The sequence below is a fragment of the Muntiacus reevesi genome, chromosome 1 (genome assembly GCF_963930625.1).
Source record: "Muntiacus reevesi chromosome 1, mMunRee1.1, whole genome shotgun sequence".
In the NCBI taxonomy this organism is placed as follows: domain Eukaryota; kingdom Metazoa; phylum Chordata; class Mammalia; order Artiodactyla; family Cervidae; genus Muntiacus; species Muntiacus reevesi.
This window is the reverse complement of record NC_089249.1, coordinates 116412198-116438928: the sequence shown is the minus strand read 5'-3', so window position 1 is coordinate 116438928 and position 26731 is coordinate 116412198.

Sequence of the window (26731 nt, the reverse complement as noted above, 5' to 3'; positions counted from 1 at the left end):
AATATTGATGCATTATTCTGCTTTATGTAAACTAAAACAGAGTGCTTTATGTGAACCATAAAATATCAAAATTATTAATAGCACAATTCATTAAAAATTAAAATAAATTGAAAAAGTCATCTGAAAGCCACATCTAAACCCTAGAAAGGGAACTCTGTGTCATAACACATTTACACTGAAGAAAATTCCTTCAGACTTTGAAGCAACAAATCTTTGCCACATTATATAAGTTATTTCAGAGAATAGAAAAAGATTAAAAATATTTCAGGTCATTTTAGGAAAAAACATATCCTAGTTTTTACAATTCCAACAAATTTCAGAAATATAGCTGCATGTCATTTAATAAAGATATTTTTAAACTTAAATAAAATGATAGAAATCAGACTTCAGTAATATAGAAAAAGGAGTCTTTTACTTATAGCCAAATAGTATTTATTATTGGAATCCACAAATAGTCTGAAACTAGAAAACCTATTTATATACCACATTAGTAGATTTAAATTCAAATCAAAAACATTTTAATAATAGTATACCTTCTTAACCTATCTTTAAGATGTCCATTCAAACCATCAGCCAACATTTTAGTTAACAGTGAAATAATAAAATAATTATCATTAAAATACAGATAAATAAGTCAGTTATTATTTGATATTATTGTTACTAATAATATCATCTGACACTTGAGTTCTTATATGTCAGACACTTGCTAAAGGATATACATACATGTTATTTATTTAATATCATTTCAAATGTTCTTAAGATATAAAACAAATAACCCTACATACATTTGAGGGAAGAGACAAAATGTGGTTATTTACTGTGATGATTTTAGAACATAAAAATAGAAAGAAATCAAATGAAAAGCTATTGGAATTAAATTAAAGATTGGCATAATAGCCAGAGAAGATATAAATATTCTCATATACCAAATACAATTTAATAGAAAAAACATAAACTGAAAAGATCCCATTTATAATCACAAAGCAAAATTTAAATTAACAGAAAATAATGTCTTATGTGACAATAAGATCAATGTTTTATGAACAGATATAAAAGACAAAAAAGCTGAATAAAGGAAGAAGGAGGTCTAATGTTATTCTAAATAGGAAGACTAATTTTTACATAATAAAAGTTTTTATTAAAATGTCTAGTGCAGTCATTAAAATTCTACATCACATCCCAATAGGATTTTTCTGGAATTTGACCAAATAATTCTAAAATTGATTTGAAAGTATAAACAGACTAGTGGAATCGGAGGGTGGGGGGAGGAGAGGGTGGGACAAATTGAGTAGCATTGGAACATACGTATTACCATATGTAAAATTAGATAGCCACTAGAAATTTGCTGTATACACAGAAAGCTCAAATCTGGTGCTCTGTTACAACCTAGAGGATGGGATGAGATGGGAGGGAGGTTCAAGAGGGAGCAGACACACATATACTTATGGCTGATTCATGATATATGGCAGAAATCAACACAAAATTGTAAAACAAATAAACATATTTAAATTGAAAGTATAAACAGAAAAGTAACAATTGCTTTAAAGAGAGAGGGATTACTTTAAAAAATATATTAAAACACATAAAATTAACTACAACTTAATGGCAAGTATAAGAAAAAGGAAAATGAGTAGAAAAGAATAGACCACTCAAAATACACCACATTACTTATATGTACTCAGTATTTGTGTAGATCTATATGACAAAACAGAAGAGAGAAAAGATTTCAACCAAAAATAATTATAATTTGTCCATAAATTTATAATTATGTCTATTTTAAGCCTCTCAAAAGAGAAGGAATTCCTAACCCAAAATCAATTAGAAGAGAGGAAAGGAACAGAAGGGAGAGGAAAAAAGCAACAGAAAGTTTTCTAAACTTTAAAAGAATTATTTAAAAAGAAGGAGCAAGAGAAAGAAAGAATAATTATAGCAAAGTAAAAGAAAAGATTCGACTATATAAAAGGTAAAAACAGTACCAGAAAATTTAAAAGCAGGATTAAAAGATAAGCAATATGTTAGGAGAAAAGATTTGTAGAGAACGCATCAGTTCAAAGGGATACCATCTTTATTTCACATAAAGTTCATATGAAGTGATACACATCCCTTAAGCTAGATAGGTGCCACATTGCTGAGGCTAAATTCAAATGGTGAAAGGATCCCAGGCGAATAGAGGAGGCAAGTGAAGAGGGCAGGCAACCAGGAAAAGAGCATATGAGCAACGAACGGGAGACTGGAGGTGACAGGGGGCATTCTAAGCAGAGTGTTCTCATGCTGGAGTGGAATGTGAACCTGTATCCCCAGATTTGCTTTTTTTCAGGAGAAACCAAAAATTTAGATCTTTTTTAATGCTGGCAAAAATTATCAACAATATGCTGACAAAACAGAACATGCATAGTGAGCTACATGCCATGTGATCCACCAGTTTACAGTCACTAATGGGCATGAATAGACAATGAATGAGAAAATACTATTAGTAAATAAACACGATTAGTATTGATTGGGAGTTAGTCATATGGCTCTCATCTATATAGGGACTCTTCAGGACATAAGAAACTTCCAAAAAGCAAGCAGCAGTTAAAGCAGCGTCGTGCTGATTATTTCTAATACTCACTGGCTCAGCAGCTCACTGTGGGGTCTACCCTATGCCCAGCCATCAGCAGTCCTACACTGTAGCTATCCTGAACTACATGCAGTTACCCAAACACTTGCATTCTTTTGTTCCTGCTGTTGCTTCCTCCTGGAATGTTCTCTATTGTTGATAAAGAAAATCTTATTTACTCTTTAAAGCTTAGTTCAAACATTACTCCACTGTAAAACCCAAGGCAGAATTAAGCATAAAATCAACACATCTGTTGAGTACCTGCACAGTGTCAGGCAGTAGGAACTATAGCAGCAAAAAAGAGAATCATTTCTGCCTTCATGGAGCTTATACTCCACCTTCCCGCAGCACTTAGCTCCTGTGTCACGGCTCTTAATGTGTTCATATTTATAATTATTAGAGTAATGAGAGGTTGTTTACTTCCCTTGCCGGACTCTAAGCCCCTAGAAAAATTGAATGTGTCTCCCCATAAAAGCAGCTTCTCTAGTCATGCATACCTTTCTCTCCCTACAATTTCAGGGTTTGTAAATTGTTTGAGTATAAAATAGACATTTGGGCTTCCCAGGTTGTGACAGTGGTAAAGAATCCACCTGCCAGTGCAGGAGACATAAGAGACACAGGTTCGATCCCCAGGTGGAGAAGATCCCCTGGAGGAGGAAATGGCAACCCCATCCAGTATTCTTGCCTGGAGAATTCCATGGACAGAGGAGCCTGGTGGGCTATGGTCTATGGGGTCGCAAAGAGTCAGCCATTACTGAAGCGACTTAGCATGCATGCACGTATAATAGACATTCAGTATATTCTATCTTGAGAGGTGAACTATCCTGTTACAAAAGACCACCATGACAACGAAGTCTTAAACTTTCTGTGGGTAAATTTTTAAAGTTATTTAGAAGTCAAAACTACTCATCACAATTTCCCAGTACTTAATGCCACACTACTGCATTCTGCTTTCCCTAAAAACGTGACAAAACACTGAAACATTAATCAATCCAGATATCTGCTAATCACTCTTACAGTTAATTTGAGCAACTCAAATTTGAGAAAGGAGTCAGTACTCTTAAATTATCAGAGACATATTAGCATAGAAACACAACACAAATTCTTTTCAACATCTGGAGTTCTGTGCAGTAACTACACCTAAAACACAAGTATATTGGTCATGTCCGCTTAAAAAAACTGCAAATTCATTTCTTCTTGGTATCAGGTCACAAGAGATTTCTATCACAGGGTTATCCTGAATTGCCATATCTAAGGTCCACAGTTTTGCCTAGAAAAAAAAGGGAAGTGTTCATTATCAAGATAGGAAATAAGAGGCAGAATTTAGAATATATTTAGTGCCACTCTGGCTTAGGGCTCCCTAGCGTATTTTGTAAGGGGAAGTTATGTGACTCTCCCTGGGTCTATCTTCCCTATGGACCAAAAGCTCTCTGAAAGTGAGAAGACACAGAACATGTATCTTTTAGTGCCTTGGACAATGACTTGCATTTGATGGGTGTGTAGTGAAGGTTCTATCACTGTTTGAAAATGTATTTCATCATATAAAATGTAATATGAACACTTTGCATTTGAGATTATGCAACACCAACATTTGGTCTTCCCAGGTGGCACAGAGGTAAAGAAACCTGCAGGAGGCTTAAAAGATGTGGGTTCGATCCCTGGGTCAAGAAGATCCCCTGAAGAAGGAAATGGCAACCCACTCCAGTGTTGTTGTTGTTGTCATTGAGTCACTCAGTCATGTCTGACTCTTTGTGACCAGGGACTGCAGCACGCCAGGCTTCCCTGTCTTTCACCAACTCCCAGAGCTTGCCCAAACTCATGTCCACTGAGTTGGTGATGCCATTAAACCATCTCATCCTCTGTCAAGCTCTTCTCCTCCTGTTGTCAATCCTTCCCAACATCAGGGTCTTTTCTAACAAGTCAGTTCTTCACATCAGGTGGCCGAAGTATTGGAGCTTCAGCTTCATCATCAGTCCTTCCAATGAATATTCAGGATTGATTTCCTTTAGGATTGACTGGTTTGATCTCCTTGAAGTCCAACGAACTCTCAAGAGTCTTCTCCAACACCACATTTCAAAGGTATCAATTCTTCAGTGTTCAGCCTCTTTTATGATCCAACTCTCACATCTATACATGAATACTGGAAAAACTGCAGCTTTGACTAGATGGACCTTTGTCAGCAAAGTAATATCTCTGCTTTTTAATATGCTGTCTAGGTTTGTGATGGCTTTTCTTCCAAGAAGCAAGCGTCTTTTAATTTCGTGGCTGAAGTCACCAACTTCAGTGATTTTGGAGCCCAAGAAAATAAAGTCTCTCACTGTTTCCATTGTTTCCCCATCTCAGATCATGAACTCCAGTATTCTTGACTGGAAAATTCCATGGACAGAGGAGCCTAGCAGGCTCCAGTCCTTGGGATTGCAAAGAATAGGACATGACTGAGTGCACAGCACAATGCCAACATTACCACATTTTCATTGTTTGACTTTTAAATCATCTGCATTCTACTTATAATCTCCAGTATAAAATATAGAAAATGAGTGGAAGAGAGAAGACAGAGGACCTAATCAAACAGTGAGAAAGCCAGTAAATAGGTCTAAACAGGTCTAGACCTGTAAATAAACTCAGGCTAGGGTCTATTTACAGATCATCAGTGAAAGATTAAAACTGATACACCACAGATATCTCATAGTGAATACTAGAATCACCCAGGGCCACAAAAATATCCAAGTTATTTATGCTAAGATATTGACTGAATGCAATAAATCATCCTTAAATACAATCATTCAAGGTAGGAATTGGCTCATTGTTGGGAGCGATAATCCTTTGTATAGACATTGTTCAATCATTCATTTATAAAATGTTTTTGAGAGTCAGTAGTGTAGAAAGGTGAGTCATCACTGAGAACATCAAATATGGTTGCTATCCCCAAAAGCCTACAGTCTGAAGGAGGAGAAAAGATAGACATAACTGGAGTATCAGATCCTCATGTTAGCCAGTTACATATAGAGTTGCTGACTTGGAGGTATTTACAAAATACTATCCACATTTGTTTCTCTACATCTCTGTGTTAGAAGGTCATGTCAGAAAAACAACAAACATTTCATACAGTCATGAAGTGTTAGTTTGAAGAATCCATAGCAGTCATGTGCGTGCATGCTTAGTCGCTAAGTCTCTGTGATCCCATGGTCTGTAGCACACCAGTCTCCTCTGATCGTGGAATTCTCCAAACAAAAATACTGGAGTGGGTTATCATTTCCTTCTCCAGGAGATCTTCCTGACCCAGGGATCGAACCTGCGTCTCCTGCATTAGCAAGTGGACTCTTTACCACTGAGCCACCTGGGAAGCAGAAGTCATGTAGTTACTCTCTTTTTTTACATATTAAAAAAGAAATTCTGTAACAGCTAAGTGCATTGTTCAAAATTACCCATAATAAAACAACAAATCTTAGACAAAAACATAAGTTTTCAGTCCCTTTGTTTTTCTACTAACACCACACTGAGCTGTCTTTAAGAGAAGTAAGGTATTACGTTTATACCAGAAAATACAGATTGCTTCTAATATTAACGTGCCCAACTATGTACGCTCTTGTCTTTCAATTGACTTTTAGCAATTCTAGCTCAGCTATGGTCTAGTGACCCCTACAACAAAATGCACGTCTCTTTATACATATTTTATAATTTGTTTTAAGTTGTACTTTACAAGGTGTCTAAGTTTTTCTTTGGTATCCTGATTTTAGTTAATAGCAGAAAACAACAACAAAAGCAAAAATATAAAATAACAGTCCTTGATCTAGACCTGTTTAGTGTACCAAAGAAAAAATGCATCAGGGCTGCAGGCACATGAAAACATGTCAATCAGATGTAATTGCTCTCCAAGAGAGACACTTTTCAGGCAAGTAAAAAAGAACTCATCCTGAACACAAGGCTTTGTAGCAGCAACTAATCTACTAATGACAAGCTCAGTTTGTTATTCCCAAACTCGTTGTTCAAGATTCAACATTTGAATCATGACAGAAAAGGACAACCTGACCAAGTCAAAGCTCTTTAACAATTACAAAAATGATATGTGCAGACATTTATAGATTATGTATTTATATACTGTATAGAAAGATTATATATGTGTGCATATATATTACATTTTTTATTATATCATTAATAGTTGCTGAGAATCAAAGTAGCTTTTAAGTACTTGATGGTTACTTATACCAGTGCCAACAAATAGCTGAACTGTAGCACATTTGGGAAAAAAAAAAACTTTTGCTTTTTTGCACAATTACTCTTAAGGACACTCAATAGGCCAGATTCTGCCTGAAGATAGTAAAGCCCACATCCCAGGGGGTAGTATTTGAAGGCTATATTTGGCTGGATGCATATAAAGATACCTTTAAAATTCTTTCAATATCTTTTTCCATTATTGCAGAGTCTGCTTAAATGGAAACTTAATAATCCTTGTAACAAAGGACAACTGCTAACTCTAAAAAGAAGGTGGTGGCCTCTATTTTTGCTGCTTGCATTCATTACTCAAAAACTGAGATGTCATGTTTTTTAGCACCAGAGTTGGGATATTCACTAACTAAAAGACATAAAAGTTAGAAACAAATAAAACAATAATGGAAAACAACAACAACAAATCTTATAGCAAGCCTGAGCCGAGAACTCCATTGTAATCCCAATCTAAATTTACTAAAATTGGATGCCACCCATTAAAATACTGTCATTCTCTGGATGCCATATCCAGGACAACCCACAAATTATTTGTGTACAAAACCCATTTGAAGTTTTAAAATAACAGATTTTCAGTCAGGTGGGCAGGCAGGATTGTAGAACAGGGTATTTTCTTCTCTCTGCCCATCAGATGCCTCAGTTCATAAGAGAAGAAACCTGAAGCTGAATACCTGGTGGCTAAAATCTGTTCAATCTCTACAAGCTCCTTCTGACAGTGCAAAAATGGCTATCACATTGTTCATGATTTGAGGTAAAGATCAGCCGCATTTTGTTAGCGGTTATGATTGTGGTGGCATTTACAGGTAGAGTCATACTCCAACCCCTCTTTCCTCTTCATGTGCTTAGGTCATAGGATGTCTCTGCAGGTAACTTCCAGGCTCTAAGTGCAGTTTCTAAGCGGAAAAGCAGCAGCTTCGCCATGGGGACTGTTGGTAAGAGCATTTGGTTGGTATGGTAGACACCGTGATGAATCACCCAGATGCTCCTTGCAGGAAGGACTTGTTACATCAACTTCTGGGATCACCGTTAGCAATTCTGGAGCCTACTTAGTCTTAGAGAGCCACCACCCTCTCCCCCCAAGGTCACTCATCTTCCCAGGGCAGCCCACATTAGATAACTTATTAATGGAGCACTGTAAAAGCCTGGTCATCTCAGCCCACCTCAGGAAAACTCTGAAGGTTCATTCTAGTTCCAGAACTCCCAAGGAGTCAGCCTAGACTGTCCTTGTACCGGCATCACAGCTCAACTTTGTCCTCTCTGCATGCCTGCTTCCTAGATTTCCCTTCCACGGTGTGGATCCACAGGCATTTGTTAAGAAATGTTTCTGCACACTGAACTTTGACTGAGATGCTGCTTCCTGGGGAACGCAGTCTGAGACAGTAGGGTTCTGATCTTCCATTCTAGATTCCACGAAGTGGGACTCTCTGTTCAGTTTTCAGCTCTAAGAGTCCTACTGCAGTTTCATTTACCAGAGAAGTTCTGCCCTTGGATGTGACTGAGCACACTCTAGCTGTTAATAAAAATGTATCTCATTTCCCTATTGGATGCTACCATAATGTCAGAACCTACTTGTCATCGGAGCAGATTAGAAGTGAATAATAAAATTTAAATATGAAAATTCCACTCAATATCCTTAATAAGGCCTACGCCTGACGTCAACTGGACAGAAACACCATGAGAATCCAGGAATGTCAAGCCTTCATCTTGAAATCATGTAAATTTGCCCTCTTGAGATTCATCATTTCCATGACAACTATAAAGAAGAAAAGTTACCTAGTAGTTTGCAAAATGCAGAAAAGCTGTGAAGACTGAGAAATTTAATAAATTTAATTAGTTAAATTAAATTAAGGTAAACTTTCTTTGTGGTTTAATAAATGGAAAGAATATAGATATGAAAGAATATATTTCCTTCCCAGTTCCAACAAAGAAGCAATAGAACCAATCCTCAGGGAAATCTTCATTTGACTAGTTGGAACGTCATGAGAACTTTCAAATTTCTGTGCATACTCCATGGCCAGCATTTGTCAGTAGAGGAGAATGATACAAAATAAATGCACATTTCAAATGTATATATCCATGGTCTGATATCTAAGTACCTTATTACCTTTGTGTTGCTGAAGAAAGTTTAACCATTAGATTTATGAATTCTACCTACATTAAAATAAAACATTATATTCCCTTTACTTTGCTGTTGTTGCTCAGTCACAAAGCCATAACCGATTCTTTGCGACCCCATGGACTGCAGCACACAAGACTTCCCTGTCCTTCACTCTCTCCCTGAGTTTGCTCAAATGCATGTCCATTGAGTCAGTGATGCCATCCAGCCATCTCATCCTCTGTCTGCCCTTTCTTCTTTTGCCTTCAACTTTTCCCAGAATCAAGTCTTTTCCAATGAGTCAGCTCTTCACATCAGGTGGCCAAAGTACTGGAGCTTCAACATCAGCATCAGTTTTTCCAATGAATATTGAGGATTGAGTTCCTTTAGGATTGACTGTTTTGATCTCCTTGCAGTACAAGGGACTCTCACGAGTCTTCTCTAGCACCAGAATTCAAAAGCGTCAATTCTTCAGCACTCAGCCTTCTTTATGGTCCAACTCTCATATCGATTACTGGAAAAACCATAACTTTTACTATACAGATCTTTGTCAGTAAAGTGATGTCTTTGCTTTTTAAAACACTGTCTAGGTTTGTCATAGCTTTCCTTCTAAGGAGCAAAGTGTCTTTTAATTTCATGGCTGCAGTTACTGTCCACAGTGATTTTAGAGCTCAAGAAAATAAAATATGTCAGTTTCCACTTTTTCCCCTTCTATTTGCTGTGAATTGATGGGACGGGATGCCATGATTTTAGTTTTCTGAATGTTGAGTTTTAAACCAGTTTTTTACACGCTTCTCTTTTATCTGCTATTTTGATCTGGTTGATACGAAATTTCAATGTATAGCATTCTTATGCTTGTATTAAATATAAACTTACAGGATTATTTATATAAATATTAATAACATTCTTGCTAAAACTTTAAACTGAAAGTGTTTGCTGAACAAACTTAAACACAAAGGGCTTATACTGCTATTAAAGCAAATTATTTTTAACTTCTTTTAGGTCATTTGTAAAGCTTCTTTTAGTTTATAGTACTAGAATTGAAGAAAAATGTCTTCAGATTGAAAAAGCCCACTGAATAGGTATAAAAAACAAATTCTGGGGAAAAAATATTTTCAATTTTAAATTCTATAACTCAAGTAAGCTATTTTCAAATTTGAAAGAAGAATAAAGACACTTCTCAATGTATAAGCATTCAGAAATTTCCTCTGTCTCATATGTTCCTTTTCAAGAAAATTACTTAAGGATATATCCAAGAAAAATGAAGAAATATACAAAAAACAGGAAATCCAGAAAAAAACAGTTCCAACCAAGGAAAGCAGGCAAAATAAGTCTGAGAATGATGGCTACACATAAACCCATCCAGCCTAAAAAAAGACAGAAAACCCTATAAAGTATCTTAGAAAAAGAAGGAAGCTCGACAGGAGAGAGAGAAATTAATTTAAGGGGACTGGAGGAGAAAAATCAAACTAAGAATGAAAAGAAATAATATAACCATTCAGGATATCTGTCAACAAGTAGCCTTCCAAATATGAAACAAACAACAGTACTCAATCAACAGTACTCAAAAAAAAAGATTCAATTTATAATTAATGCAAGGAAACATTCTCTTCTTATGGCCCAGGTACTTCTCATATTCATTTGGTATTCTAGAGAAGGAAATTTAACACCCTAATTGAACCAAAATTAAACAATGGGCATAGTCATGCAAATACTATTCACTTCTTTTCAACAAAGAGTGGAATATTCATTCATAAATGTAAGAAGAATATGTCATTAACAGTCTTAATGTAAAAATAAAAGTGAAGCTGACAGAGAATGTTATGTGGAAGGAGGAAGAAGGGGACAAGGATAGGAATAATAATATTTTCTTGTTACAAATTTGGAAGTCAAGAGATAATAAAGGAAATTGATGAAACAAGAAATACTGTTTAAGGATATTATTTAAAGCTACAAAGATAAACAATGTAAGAACTAAAAATTATATAAACGTCATGTATTTGGAAGAAGTGAGGTAGTATAAATGAAACAGATCATCTTTCATTTCAAAGAGCTAATAGTATTGCCAAGCATATGGATTTTGAAACAGAAGCAAAAGTACACTCTCTAGTCATTTGAAGAAATATTTGTATTATTTATTTTCAGATGTATATATTTGATACAGGTAATTTAAAAATGAATACAAGTGTTAAATTCCAGAGGAAGAGAGGTGTGTATTTTTTAAATTAATTTTTCTTGTTGCTTTATGATGTGCTAGTTACTGCTGTATAACAAAATGAATGAGCTATACATATACATATATCCCCTCTTTTCTGGATTTCCTTCCAATTTAGGTCACCATAGAGCATTGAGCAGAGTTCCCTGTGCTATACAGTAGGTTCTCATTAGTCATCTGTTATATACACAGTGGTGTATATATGTCAATCCCGATCACCCAATTCATCTCGGTCCCCTTCCCCCAGCCCGCTTAGTGTCCGTATCTTTGTTCTCTACCTCTGTGTCTCTGTTTCTGCTTTCGGAGAGGTGTGTGTTTTGAGGAGTAGAACTCTCACTCTCTCCCAAGATAGCCCGCCTTTGCTTCTATCCTTCCCTTGGTCTGCGTACACCTTCTCACTCCACAGCTCTTTAGGGTCTACTCTCAACTCTCTTTGACTCAGAAACCACTTCTAATTGGGAAACCTGTAATGTCACTGCAACTTCCCTGGCTTTTTCTAACATTCTGCATCTCTTCCTTTCACATTTAATAGAATGTGATTATGAATGTGATAACGTGATACACACAATTTTTAAAAAGGCAAAGTGTCTTGGTGCTTTAAATGATGATAGAATATATTTCACTAGCATAAATCAGCCCAAACTCTTTTGATTGCAAGTAACAGAAACTACATTCAAACTGGCTAACAAGAAAAAGAAGAAATAGTGCCTCCAGGACTCCAGGAATAGGTAAATGACCAAACTGCAAGAGTAAGGCCTCAAAAATATGGAACCAGGGGACTTCTCTGGTGATCCAGTGGTTAAGACTGCACTCCCAATGCAGAGGGCTGGGTTTGATCCTTGGTCAAGGAACTAAGATCCTACATACCGCATGGCACAACCTAAAAAATTTTTAATGGGACCTGGAAATTCAGCACTGCCAGGATTACCTATCTCCATCGTCATCTGATTTTTCTGCATACCAACTTTACCTCCCTCACTGAAGACTAGAATCAACTGCAAATAGGGGCAAGCATGACAGCAGAAAGCTCTCAGTCCTCACAGCATCCAACATTACCATCGGAGAGAGACTTTGCCAGCTCAAGTTTTAAAGCTCCTAGAGAAGAACTTACTGTCTGACCTTGGGTAAGATGCCCAGCTCTGGATGGATTAGTTATGACCAGGAAATACTACAACTGTACCAGTTGAGCTGTATACCCCTACTCCCACTGACCAATCAACTGTTGTAAGGAACACAAATTCATGCAAGAACAGGCATCTCCTACTGGAAAGGTATGGTTAGAATAGAGGAAAGAAACTCTTAAATGAAGAGAAGTGTGGAGTTCCCTGGTGATCCAGTGGTTAAGAATCCACCTACCAATGAAGGAGACATGGGTTTGATCCCTGGTCCAAGAGGATCCCACATGTCACAGAGCAACTGAGCCCATGAGCCACAGCTACTGAACTTGTGCTCCAGATCCTGCCAGTCGCAACTACATAGCCCATGTGCCACAACTACTAAAGCTCGCATGCCCTAGAGCAAGTGCTCCGTGACAAGAAAAGCCAACGCAATTAGAAGCTTCTGCACTCCAATGAAGAGTAGCCGCCACTTGCCGCAACTAGAGAAAGCCTGTGCTCTGCAACAAAGACCCAGCAAAGCCAATAAATAGACAAACCTTTTTTTTTAAATATAAGAGAAATGTGATTCCAAGGAGTGGGATTCCATGATAAATGTATTAGAAAGATAAAATAAGTGCTTGCTATATAGGAAATAAAACTGTTTTAAAGAAATTACCTGGTGCTCAATACTTATGAAAAAATAGTTATCATATCATTGGGGCTTTGCTCTTGAAAAACAATAGTTAAAGCATTAATTCAACTTCACCTTTCAAAAGGACAGAAGAAGAGAAATAATGATTATCTATGCTCTTAAAGATTATCTTATGAGAAGAAAAATGATTATTTATGGTCTTAAAGATTATTTGACTTTTGCCCACAACTCCCCTAAAATAATTTCATTTGAATATTCTCAAAGCTGGCAAGATTTTGTTCTTAGGATATATATGTAGTTTTAAAACAACTAAATCTCAGTTAGATATATGTGTGAGGACAAATAAGGAAGACAGTCAAGCTAAAGACCTTGATTTCAAAATATTTTAGTTTTTAAAAAATAAAATACATGCATCTTTATTCATTCCTCTATTGATGGACATTTAAATTGCTTCCATGTCTTGCTATTGCAAATAGTGCTACAATGAATATTGGAGTGCATGTATATTTTTGAACTATGTTTACCTCCAGATATATGCCCAGGAGTGGGCCATATGGTAGCTCTACTTTTAGTTTTTTAAAGAACCTCCATATTGTACCAACTGATACATATATACAATGGAATATTATTCAGCCACCAAAAAAATGCCATTTGCTGCAACATGGATGGACTGATTGTCATAATTGATTGTCATACTGATTGAAGTGAGTCAGTCACAGAAAACAAATATCATAGGATGTAGCTTATATGTGGCATCTAAAAAGGGGGTATATATTTTTGAGATTAATCCTTTGTCTGTTTCCTCATTTGCTATTATTTTCTCCCAATCTGAGGGCTGTCTTTTCACCTTACTTATAGTTTCCTTTGTTGTGCAAAAGCTTTTAATTTTCATTAGGTCCCATTTGATTATTTTTGCTTTTATTTCCAATATTCTGGGAGGTAGGTCATAGAAGATCTTGCTGTGATTTATGTCGGACAGTGTTTTGCCTATGTTCTCCTCTAGGAGTTTTACAGTTTCTGGTCTTACATTTAGATCTTTAATCCATTTTGAGTTTATTTTTGTGTATGGTGTTAGAAAGTGTTCTAGTTTCATTCTTTTACAAGTGGTTGATCAGTTTTCCCAGCACAACTTGTTAAAGAAATTGTCTTTTTTCCATTGTATATCCTTGCCTCCTTTGTCAAAGATAAGGTGTCCATAGGTTCGTGGATTTATCTCTGGGCTTTCTATTCTGTTCCATTGATCTATATTTCTGTCTTTGTGCCAGTACCATACTGTCTTGATGACTGTGGCTTTGTAGTAGAGTCTGAAGTCAGGCAGGTTGATTCCTCCAGTTCCATTCTTCTTTCTCAAGATTACTTTGGCTGTTCGAGGTTTTTTGTGTTCCCATACAAATTGTGAAATTATTTGTTCTAGTTCTGTGAAAAATACCGTTGGTAGCTTGCTAGGGATTGCATTGAATCTATAGATTGCTTTGGGTAGAATAGCCATTTTGACAATATTGATTCTTCCAATCCACGAACACGGTATGTTTCTCCATCTGTTTGTGTCCTCTTTGATTTCTTTCATCAGTGTTTTATAGTTTTCTATGTATAGGTCTTTTGTTTCTTTAGGTAGATATACTCCTAAGTATTTTATTCTTTTTGTTGCAATGGTGAATGGTATTGTTTCCTTAATTTCTCTTTCTGTTTTTTCATTGTTAGTATATAGGAATGCAAGGGATTTCTGTGTGTTAATTTTATATCCTGCAACTTTACTATATTCATTGATTAGCTCTAGTAATTTTCTGGAAGAGTCTTTAGGGTTTTCTATGTAGAGGATCATGTCATCTGCAAACAGCGAGAGTTTCACTTCTTCTTTTCCTATCTGGATTCCTTTTACGTCTTTTTCTGCTCTGATTGCTATGGCCAAAACTTCCAACACTATGTTGAATAGCAGTGGTGAGAGTGGGCATCCTTGTCTTGTTCTTGATTTCAGAGGAAATGCTTTCAATTTTTCACCATTGAGGGTGATGCTTGCTGTGGATTTGTCATATATAGCTTTTATTATGTTGAGGTATGTTCCTTCTATTCCTGCTTTCTGGAGAGTTTTAATCATAAATGAGTGTTGAATTTTGTCAAAGGCTTTCTCTGCATCTATTGAGATAATCATATGGTTTTTATCTTCCAATTTGTTAATGTGGTGTATTACGTTTATTGATTTGCGGATATTAAAGAATCCTTGCATTCCTGGGATAAAGCCCACTTGGTCATGGTGTATGATTTTTTTAATATGTTGTTGGATTCTGTTTGCTAGAATTTTGTTAAGGATTTTTACATCTATGTTCATCAGTGATATTGGCCGGTAGTTTTCTTTTTTTGTGGCATCTTTGTCTGGTTTTGGAATTAGGGTGATGGTGGCCTCATAGAATCAGTTTGGAAGTTTACCTTCTTCTGCAATTTTCTGGAAGAGTTTGAGTAAGATAGGTGTTAGCTCTTCTCTAAATTTTTGGTAGAATTCAGCTGTGAAGCCATCTGGTCCTGGGCTTTTGTTTGCTGGAAGATTTTTGATTACAGTTTCAATTTCCTTGCTTGCGATGGGTCTGTTAAGATCTTCTATTTCTTCCTGGTTCAGTTTTGGAAAGTTATACTTTTCTAAGAATTTGTCCATTTCATCCAAGTTGTCCATTTTATTGGCATAGAGCTGCTGGTAGTAGTCTCTTATGATCCTTTGTATTTCAGTGTTGTCTGTTGTGATCTCACCCTTTTCATTTCTAATTTTGTTAATTTGTTTCTTCTCTCTTTGTTTCTTAATGAGTCTTGCTAATGGTTTGTCAATTTTGTTTATTTTTTCAAAAAACCAGCTTTTAGCTTTGTTTATTTTTGCTATGGTCTCTTTAGTTGCTTTTGCATATACTTCTGCCCTAATTTTTAAGATTTCTTTCCTTCTGCTAACCCTGGGGTTCTTCATTTCTTCCTTCTCTAATTGCTTTAGGTGTAGAGTTAGGTTATTTATTTGGCTTTTTTCTTGTTTCTTGATGTAAGCCTGTAATGCTATGAACCACAAGCAACTCCTGAAGATCAATTCCAGAAAAATAAATGACCCAATCAAAAAATGGGCCAAAGAACTAAACAGACATTTCTCCAAAGAAGACATACAGATGGCTAACAAACACATGAAAAGATGCTCAACTTCACTCATTATCAGAGAAATGCAAATCAAAACCACAATGAGGTACCATTACACGCCAGTCAGGATGGCTGCCATCCAAAAGTCTACAAGCAATAAATGCTGGAGAGGGTGTGGAGAAAAGGGAAGCCTCTTACACTGTTGGTGGGAATGCAAACTAGTACAGCCACTATGGAAAACAGTGTGGAGATTTCTTTAAAAACTGGAAATAGAACTGCCATATGACTCAGCAATACCACTTCTGGGCATACACACTGAGGAAACCAGATCTGAAAGAGACACGTGCACCCCAATGTTCATCGCAGCACTGTTTATAATAGCCAGGACATGGAAGCAACCTAGATGCCCATCACCCGATGAATGGATAAGGAAGCTGTGGTACATATACACCATGGAATATTACTCAGCCATTAAAAAGGAATTCATTTGAATCAGTTTTAATGAGATGGATGAAACTGGAGCCCATTATACAGAGTGAAGTAAGCCAGAAAGATAAAGAACATTAGAGTATACTAACACATATATTCGGAATTTAGAAAGATGGTAACGATAACCCTATATGCAAAGCAGAAAAAGAGGCACAGAAGTACAGAACAGACTTTCGAACTCTGTGGGAGAAGGTGAGGGTGGGATGTTTCGAAAGAACAGCATGTATATTATCTATGGTGAAACAGATCACCAGCCCAGGTGGGATGCATGAGTCAAGTGCTCGGGCCTGGTGGGCTGGGAAGACCCAGAGGAGTCGGGTGGAGAGGGAGGTGGGAGGGGGGATCGGGATGGGAAATACGTGTAACTCTATGGCTGATTCATATCAATGTATGAGAAAACCCACTGAAAAAATAAAAAATAAAAGTAAATAAAAATAAAAATTTTAAAAAAGGGGAGGTATAATGAACTTATTTACAAAACAGCAGTAGAATCATGGATGTAGAAAACAAACCTGCGGTTACCAGAGGATAAGGGCAGGGGATGGGGATAAACAGAGGTTGGGACTGACATATACACACTGCTATATATAAAATAGGTAATTAATAAGAACCTGTTGTAACCTACAGGGAACTCTAGTCAGCACTCTGTAATGGCCTATATGGGAAATGAGTCTTAAATAAAGTAGATATATGTATAGGTATAAATTATTCACTTTGTTATGTACCTGAAACTAATCCATTGTAAATCAATTATACTCCAATGAAAATTTTAAAAATAAATAGGTAAATAGATGTTTAAAACAATACAAGACTACATGAAACTACCAGTTTTCCTGTGTGACTCTACAGACAATTCCAAAGAAGGATTACAAAAGTCATATTTGGAACAAGAGATGTATTTTTTAAACAAATATGTATCATATGTCTATCATCAGTCTTACTCCTCGATGCTGATGTTGATAAACTTTCCTCTATAAAGAGCCAAACAATTAGTTTAGGCTTAACAGACTGTCCTATCTCTATGAGGACTAGCCAACACTGATGTTGCTGCTTAGAGACAGCCATAGTCAGTAATTATACTAACTGATATGGCTGTATTGTAATAAAACTTTATTTACAAAACCATACTGTTGGACTTGGCCTACAAGCCATAACTTGCTGACCCATGCTCTATACTAAGCAAGTATTTGTCATCTCTTTCTCTCACTCTTCTTTCACATATCCTACCGACTACTTTTGAATAAAAGTTTTAAAGCACAAATGTGATCATATCACAATATTGCTTAAAAACATTTACTGACAAATTCCAGTTCTCACTTCATTTGAGGTGTTGGCTGAATCCTAAATTACAAAGGACTGAGAGGCTCAGTATACAACTTTTGAGCTTGAATACAGTGTCTTACTCTGTTTTGTACACCATAAATATTGACAAAGCAAATATTTACTCAAGAACCAAAAGACATGGCCTTCCACTTTCACATGCTTACTGTTATTGGAAAGTATCTAGTATTAGCAAATTAAATGGCATTAAAACAATCAGTCACAAAGAAATTAATGCAAAATAGTGAAACACAGGCACTAATGAAATATCAACATCTTTAGGGTTCTTCAGCCTGTTGTTCCCTAAGCCTTTATGTTTTTAGTTCCATCAACACCACTGTCAGTTACAAAACAGATTCAATCAACGTTACTAAATTATTTTCCTATGGATCAAGTTCAACTTCCTTGCTTTGTTCCAGAAAGCACTTTAGGATTAGTCTTATCTTTAAACTCCTCAAAACAATGATAGTCATTTATGAACTGAGGTAACAAGCTCTACACAATATTCACATTTGTATTTGTAATCTCACACCAAAAAAAATCATCAAGGTATTTTTTTACTTTGTAGATATCAATCCTTTTAAAACTATCTCTAGTCTGCTACTCTCACTTGTCACTTGATTTAAACATCTTCTCACATAACATATTTAAAGAATATTAAATGTATTATTTCTGCAGAAATAATACAAACTCATTATGTAAACTTTTAAGCAATATGGAACTTTTTTGAATTTTAAAACTCACTTGATGTCTACCACTTAGTAATAATTATCCTTAATATTCCTAAAATATATGGATTGATGGATAGTGTGATAGGCAAAATAATGACTCCTGAAAGGTGTCCACATATTAATCCTCACTGCCATGTTACCTTACATAGCAAAGGGACTTATAATTAAGGTTATGGACCTTGATATGGGGAAGACTGGGCTTCCAAGGTGGTGCAGTGATAAAGAACCTGCCTGCCAATTCAGAAGATGCAGGGGACACAGCTCCCACCCCCAGGTCAGGAAGATCCCCTGGAGGAGGAAATGGCAACCTGATGCAGTATTCTTGACTGAAAAATTCCATGATCAGAGAAGCCTAGTGGGCTACAGTCCATGGCATCATAAAGGGTCAGACACGACTGAGCAACTGAGCCCACACACACACATACATACACACATGTGGGGAGACTATTCTGTATCATCTGAGAAACCCAAATTTAATTACAAGTCTCTATAAGCAGAGAACTTTTTCAGGTTGTAGTCAGAAGAAGAATCAAAGGGATGAAGCATGAGAATCCAGTTTGCCATTCCTGGTACTGACAATGAAGAAAGAAGGGCATGAGCCAAGGAATGGAGTGGCCTCTGGAAGCTAAGAATGGCCAGACTATAGCCAGCAAGAAAACAAGAACCTCAGTCCTATAAATTAAAAAAACTTAATTCTATCAACAACACAAAAGAGCAGGAAAAAGATTCTCCACTAGAGCATATAGAAAGAATCATCTTGATTTTAGCCCAGTGAGATCCATGTTAGACTTCTGACACATAGAAGTGTGGTTCTGGTGACAAAAGAAATTTAACAGAATTAATACATATAGGTAGGTGCAGGACTTTCCAAAAACAAATCATTCTATATATCCCATTTTAGAATAAAAAACTTTATTAAGTTATATGTGCATTTAAAATAAAACAAAAATTAAAATAAAAACATTTTCTTACCATGAGATGTGTTTTTAAAAAATAAATTCATCTAATATTTAAAAATTATGAAAAATTGTGAAAATTTGGAAATGGAATGAGCTTTTAAAAAAACTATGTTTCCGATTTAGGCAATATCTATCATCTTTGCTATAAAAATAAGTTAGTCTGTTCCCACTTCTTCCCATTCCTCTCCCATATCACCAAATTTTATTGCTTTTACTATTGATTTTACTCTATCAAAGTTAATAATATTTACACTTTGTTCTCTAATCAATAATTCCAATAATTTTGAGTTACTATTTCTAGTTTCAGTGCTTAAAACTAGTCCTTTTTACCATGGATTTTTTATTCAAGAGTTTTTAATTTTTATTCTTTTGGTTGGCTGAAATTGCCTAATATCCTTTCAAGAATGATTCATGAATATTGTGTTCTGAGTTCTTGCATATGAGGAATACTTTAAACTTGAAAGATAATGTAGCTGGGTATAAAAAAACTTTGATTAAATTCATTTCCTTCAGAAATTTTTAGCTATTGCCCTACGCTTCTCTGGCATTGGATGTTGTTATAGAAAGACAGAGGCTAGCCTAATATTACACTCGTGTATATTTTTGTTTTCTAAATTTTTCTTCTCCTGATAGAAAAGTAATCTTTCTTTACCCCTGCCATCCTCTAGGAAATATATTTTTGTGGATAGTTTTATATCAATTGTTTTTTAGGATGGGATAAACCTTTATATATTCATATTTTTTTCAGAGAATTTACCTGCTATTACATCATTTTTCCTGTTTTCTCCCCCTGTTCAATTTTTTTATAGGCTTTCCTTCAATAACTGCAGTTGTATTTTCAGTTATGCTTACTCATTTACTCATCCTTGCAGTGTATTCATTTTATTTTCCATTTCTTTTCCAATCACTGCAAATTCTCTCTTTACTTCCTTCAGTTTATTATTTTTTCTTTGAAGATTAGCATATTTTCCTTGAACCCCTTTTAAAGAGAGATCAGTGGCCTGAATTTTCTTAAGGCTGAAAATTTTGCCTTTTCCTACTTAATTATTCCTGCAAAATTTTTTGCATTTGTCTTCTGGTTATGTTATTGTTCTCTTTTATTTTATAGTTTATGCTTATAGGCCTCATGCTAATTCTGCCATGATTATTACTTATCTTGAAATGTATCCAGCTATTTATGGAAGTATGAGGAGATGAAAGGAGGGTTAAGTCAAAGCAGTCAATAACTTCTACGGGATATGTGTTTTAAACACTCTCTTAAGAAATCTATTATCATCTGGGGAAAATGGTATGGCTAGAGAAAAGCAAAGGAAATCCTTGCTGCTCCTGAACACATTTTCAAAAAATAAAGCACATTTTCAACAATGTTTTAAGGAATATATTGAAATGATGCCTATAATGTAAAGATATTATGGCTGGTCTGTTCATTGTACAATTGAAATGTCAATGTTCAAAATGTGCTGACCCTTTAAACTTCAAAGCATCCCCTTTACCACAATCCATACCATATCACCTCTCCTTCACCTACAGCCATCTTTCCTTAGGATAGACGATTTTAAAATAAAAGAATAAGATGATTTGTTGACACGTTGCCTCCTTCAGTACCAACTTACAGTTCTGTAGTATCTAAGTTTCTACAGAGCTACTTCCCACTGCTTTCTGGGCCCACTCACATCCCTAGATTTTACTTTTAATGAAAAGACTCTTAGATAATATCCTTTTAGATCAAAGATATTTTTAGGGAAGTATAGGTTCTGCCCTGGTTTCAAGATGGCATTTATGGGCAGTCTCCTTGTCAACTCCCATTCAGATGTCACACTAGGTAAGTATCCTTATTTATAAAAGTGTCCCACTGTAGCTAATAATTTTTTTTGTGGAGTGTTTCTTTTTCTAGTTAAGATTTTTACTGTTTTGATTTGTTAATTTTGAGGTAAAGAAGCAGGAAAAAATGATTTTATTTATCATTTTTAACCATGAATCTCAGATAATCTTTCCTAAATCAAAACTAATAAAACCCTAGTCAATGGGTTATGGAATTGAGGTGGAATTTGGATATGGATAAACAATTCAGACATCAGAATGATGGTGATTAAGTGAAAAGTGGGGGTAAAGTCAATGCCCATGGGCATTACCGTGGTGAAGGTCTTAAAAGGCAGCATGTTCAGGTTACAATATTTTTAATCAGGAGACATGTGATGAAAAAAATATCTTCAAAGACAGAATACAATTTAAACTCTTGGGTTATGTTTTTAAACAACATATAGATCTTTGGCAATATTCTGAAGAGGTCTTGGAGGTTCTGCACAAAAAGCATGAAGAGTTTCAGCTTATGTTTCAGATCATTTCTATCAAATAGGTGTGTGAATTGGTCTATCGTAGTCTTAAACCTTGTCTATAGCATATTATGAGGCATCTTTTTCTAAAATAGATGAGTTTCATCTCTGTTGACAATCCATTAAAGTAAATAACCTTGTTTGTGATCATCACAGCAAGAGTAATAGTGAACTCATCAGTAGTTACAGTTTCACCTTCAATGTCCTGACCACTCACTTTGATGTTGCACAGATTAGAATAAGTTCCATATAGTGCTTGATGAAAGTTTCATCAGTGGTACACTATGATTAGCTTTTAGGTTCTCAAATTCTTAACCTTCCACTGAATTTATATTAAGCTAATGTGCACTGAGAGTTTACTTCGATCCTCTAGCCACACTCAAAAAATTCCCCATCAATCATATTTTTCACCTCTTGTTAATTATAGTTAAATATATATATGCTGTACTTTTCACATTATGACCGACTCATTCTGTATTTCAGAATTTTCTCACTGTCAAATGACTAGTTCACAAAATTATGGTACTTACTTATCATTGTCTCATCCTTTTCCACTTTTTGAATTATCTCATTTCTGTTTGCATCATAATCTATACTTCTCCTTACTAGCATTTGCAACATTACTATTATTTTGAGATTAATAATACTCCTATAATTCCTTAAAACTAAACAAAAGCACAGTCAATAAGTAAGCACATACAAATGATGATGACTAAGTCAGCGGCTTCTACCAGTATCACATCTGTTAGTTTAACAATAATGTGCTCTAGCAGGTAGTTTTCTTGCTCAAAAATTGGTACAACTTATACCTCTCTGAGGAGCTTTCCTGATGGCTCAGATGGTAAAGAATCTACCTGCAATGAGAGAGAACTGTGTTCAGTCCCTGGGTTGGGAAGATCCCCTGTAGAAGGGCATGGCAACCCACTCCAGTATTCTTGCCTAGTGAATCCCGTGGACAGAGGAGCCTGGCAGACTACGGGGTCACAAAGAGTCAGACACGCTTGAGCGACTATCACACATGCACACACCTCTTTGGGCCTTGAAAGGCAAGCAATGAGACTAAATTACTTACTAATTTAGTAATATTGCTTCTCTTGCCCAGTGGTCTCAATCAGAAATATGGGTGGAAAAAAAAGTGAAAGTGTTAATTGCTCAGTTGTGTCCATCTCTTTGAGACCCCATGGACTGGGCCTGCCAGGCTCCTCTGTCCATGGGATTCTACAAGCAAGAAGACTGGAGTGGGTAGCCATTCCTGTAAATATTGCTAAATATGTTCCTAAAAGTATTAGAATATTTGGCTTTAAAAAATGGAGACAGTTGGCCTTACCAGGATCGTCTTTGTATCTCAGTTTTTGCATGAGGAAAATCTTAACCTCCTAATCTGAGGAGACAGAATTTGTTTTAATGATCAGTAACTTCTCTTTCATACAGTAGCATTTTCTCCCTTGAAATTTTAGAGATTTGCTGCTTAATGCTCTTAAAGTTAGGCAGTGGATTGTAATAGTCTTATTTCCATCAGTATAAATGCGAAGGTTGCCCATGGGAACTCAAGGAAACCTTGTTGGCATCATTGACATTTAGATGGAAACCTGCTCTAGTCATTTACTTCCAATCTGGTGAACTATTAAGCTCGTAGATTTAAAACATATACTTCCTACTTTCCCCCTTCTTAGCACAGCACCTGATACAGGGCATAAAGGCATGTCATAAAACATTTTTATGGTAAGAAAGAGATGATTATTTGATATTTGTGGCTATCACACAAGAAAATGGTATCAAAGTCTTCTAACTCTCTGCTTGAGCTCCTTAAAAATCCCACAAAAGGAGCTTCTCATAGGTTCATCATAGCTGTTAAAGTCGAATGGCATATACCATGGTATCTGTTTATTCCTACCCAATACACACCTTTCCAAATGGGATTCTATGATTTTCCTAGAAAGGAAAGAAATGTGATCTTTGGTATGATTGCTGTTATCCAGCATATCATTGAAATACTTTTAACTAGGCATCTACTGTTTGGGGAATTTGCGGTGATTGAGTTCCAGTTCATTACTTTCAGGGCTGCGATGCTATTGTCAGGGCCTCAAAATCAGTGCAATGGCCTAAACCCAGGTCAGAGAGGCTACGATAGCACAAAGGCAATTATGCTGCAAGAAAAATGTTGTCCACTAATCAGCTGGCAATCAATTACTAAGAAGAGAAGATAACCCTCTCCCCACTCAAGCTCTTCAGTATTAATAGTGCCATCGTGTAATTACTTTCGGCTTGGGCAGGTGCATGAAAGGACAGACTCTATAGCACACTGCATTGAAGATTAATGAGTTCTGTCAATTTGCCCAGCAGACATCTGATTCTCCAGCTTTCTGTAGCTACTAGTTTTACACATGCCTCAGGGTTTTTTCCCCCTGAAAAAATTAGCTAGTAATTTAAATACATTCAATAAGCATACATCTTTAAGGAAGGAAAAAACCCACTCTAATTTTGCAATGACTTACAAACTAAAAAGACTCTTCATCTGAATAATAACATAGCAAGTAGTTCATAATGGCAGTATTAAGTCATACTTTATTTTTAGTTATCACAATTAGTGATGTACAGGATTCAGAGGCTGTATAAACTCCTTAAAGTAGGATCATGTACACCACACATCCCTGACAATCTCCCTTTACCTTGCTGGCCCAGAAGCTGAAAAGGGAAAAACTGTGAGAGCTCCAATAATTTATAGGACTGTTTTAAAGCCTCCTGTAATACAAATGGCCTAACAAGGAGGAGACTTTAGCCCACAGATTTTCTGGGTAAAAGTCACTGAGACTTCCCCCACACTCCCACTCCAAAGGAAAATTCAGCTCTGGCCCAGAGAACTTGGTCATCCAGGCCTATACATTTGTGTCAGAACAGGAATTGCCTATAAACTGAAATGAATATCAGGAAATTTGCTGTTGCTCCAAATTGATATTTTATAACCCAACTACTGTAAAATCTCATAATCTTTAAATACATGAGGTCAATGTACTAAATGGCTATTTTATGGTGTTACCTAAAGGCTCCGATTTGTTTCTCATGAGGATCTAAGTCTTTCTAGTTCATGGCTCTCTCTCGATTGCTCTTTCAATGAGTATATGAATAAAAGGAGGAGAAAAAAACTGATTCAGAAACATTATTTGTTCCTTTACCTCTGCCTGCATTTAATGTTACAATCACCCATCCATGAAATTTTTTTCCAGACTACATTTATTGGATATTAGATTCTGCTAATTAATTCTTTGTATTAATTTCTTTTGAAGTGATGTTATCAATTGTTTCCAGGAGAAGAAAAAGAATAAAACAAAGACAGACATTAAAAAAAAACAGCCTAGCCATACTTGATTTTTGCATAAATGGATTTAAACCTACTCAAATGCTATAGGCTTTTTTATCCTTGATCTGTATTCACTGGTTGATGCTGTTTAAATTATTATTTTCCACAGTAAGAGACAATAGAGTAGGAAATATTTTTAATCTGGAAAACTGTGTCTAAGAAGATAGCAGTACCTGTGCTTCCTTAAAAAAAAAAATCTCATGCCTCTAAAGTTACTAATCTTCAAAGTTGGAAATATTTTGAAACCCACATCAGACAGAGAATCTTCATCCAAAAAAAAGATGCGAGACATTATAAAAACCACAATCTCATAGTCAACAAGGACTAATGCCACCTTACCCCTACTATAAAATGATCTTCACTGCTTGAGTTTTCATCTTGATCATATTTTTAGTTATGGTGATATCTTTATATCATCTAGGGGTTACAAAAGAGGTTATTTTTCCCAAATATCTGTCACCATCTAACGAAGCTGTTAGCAGGTACTTCATAGGGCTCAACTAGAAGAATGTCCAGCCCAGAGCTGTCCTGCCTGCAGGTACAGTTCTGGGAACTTACCCCTGATGTGTGATGACCCAGGCCACCGTCTGTGCTGCCACAAGAAGTGTCAAAGGTAGAGCTAATTTCAATAATAATCATTCAAATATGTACACATGTATGTATGCATGCATGTACATTTAAGTAATACTTCAGTACCATTCTGACTACTAATTTTTGGTCAACATTGTTATGTCAGTCACTCAGTTGTGTCCAGTTTTTTGACCCCATGGTTAGTAGCCCACCAGGCTCCTCCGTCCATGGAATTCTCCTGGCAAGAATACTGCAATGGGTAATCAGACCTTTCTCAAGGGGATCTTCCTGATCCAGGAATTGAACCCAGGTCTTCCACATTGCAGGCAGATTCTTCACCATCTGAGCCACCAGGAAAGGCCCTGGTCAGCATTACCTGAGTATTTTAGAGACCAACATTTAAGATCTATTTGGCTATTCTGCCCAAGAAAATCTAAATAGTGTAAACTCAATAGGTAGGTAAGGAAAATAGGCAGTTCTATACTCAGCACATATACGAAATCTTGGGCTTCCCTGGTAGCTCAGACAGTAAAGAAGCTGCTTGCAATGCAGAAGACCCAAGTTCAATCCCTCGGTCAGGAAGATCCCTTGGAGAAAAGAATGGCTACCCACAGCAGTATTCTTGCCTGGAGAATTCCATGGACAGAGGAGCCTGGTGGGTTACAGCCCATGAGGTTTCGAAGAGTCCAACATGACTGAGCAACTAATACACACATATAGGAAATCTTAGCACTCTGGTCCAAAGGGAACCTAAGTTCAGTGGCCTCTTTGCATCACTACTCCATGACTGGAAATTGATTAATCCTAATAGGTATATTATTATTCTTAGATGAAGAAAGATAACTCTTAGCAGACACAAAAAATGTCTAAAGCCCCTCCATCCAGACAACCAAGGGGCAAAAAAAAAAAAAAAAAGAAACCCGCTGGATTTAATTTTAATACAACTTTGAGCAGGAGGGGTTATGGAAACTTAAGGGGTTTGTC